This window comes from Myotis davidii, unplaced genomic scaffold (assembly GCF_000327345.1).
Source record: "Myotis davidii unplaced genomic scaffold, ASM32734v1 scaffold534, whole genome shotgun sequence".
In the NCBI taxonomy this organism is placed as follows: Eukaryota; Metazoa; Chordata; class Mammalia; order Chiroptera; family Vespertilionidae; genus Myotis; species Myotis davidii.
This window is the reverse complement of record NW_006286678.1, coordinates 3,518,931-3,519,397: the sequence shown is the minus strand read 5'-3', so window position 1 is coordinate 3,519,397 and position 467 is coordinate 3,518,931. Positions and strand designations below refer to the sequence as shown.

At 40.5% G+C, this 467-nt stretch overlaps 1 protein-coding gene across 1 annotated transcript in view; it reads right to left on the bottom strand.

Moving 5' to 3' along the window:
- IGFBPL1 (insulin like growth factor binding protein-like 1) overlaps positions 1-467 on the bottom strand; it is a 19,491-nt gene that overhangs the window by 18,042 nt on the left and 982 nt on the right. The window lies entirely within an intron of this gene.

Here is a 467-nt window from a genome sequence, read left to right as displayed (position 1 = left end):
TGGAGGATAAGGGAGGCCAGGGGATTGTCAAGGGCGGGGGAAAAAAAAGGAGACATATGTAATACTCTTTGTAATACTTTAAGCAATAAAAAACCAAAATTATCTACCAAAAAAAAAAGGTCACTGAATACCCAGCTAAGGAGTTTGTCTTCCTTCTGCCAGCAGGAGGAGCCAGCCCTGTTTGTGACAGAGAAGGGACAGGAGAGGAATATAGGTTAGTTTCATTGTTTTTCAAAGAGAGAAAAATGTTCTTAGTCAAAGGTCAAACCCACCCCAGAAAGCTATCAATGTCACTAGCAAAGAAATTGCACTAATCTTCCATATATCTTGGTTACTTTGTTTCTGAGCTTAATAATTAAGCCATAGGTGTACAGAATAAATAGAGGCTGTCCTGTGATAAGCTCCCAGCACTTGAGAGACAAGCATTGTCTTTGCGATGAACTACTGACTTTCCTTCCGTCATGTCC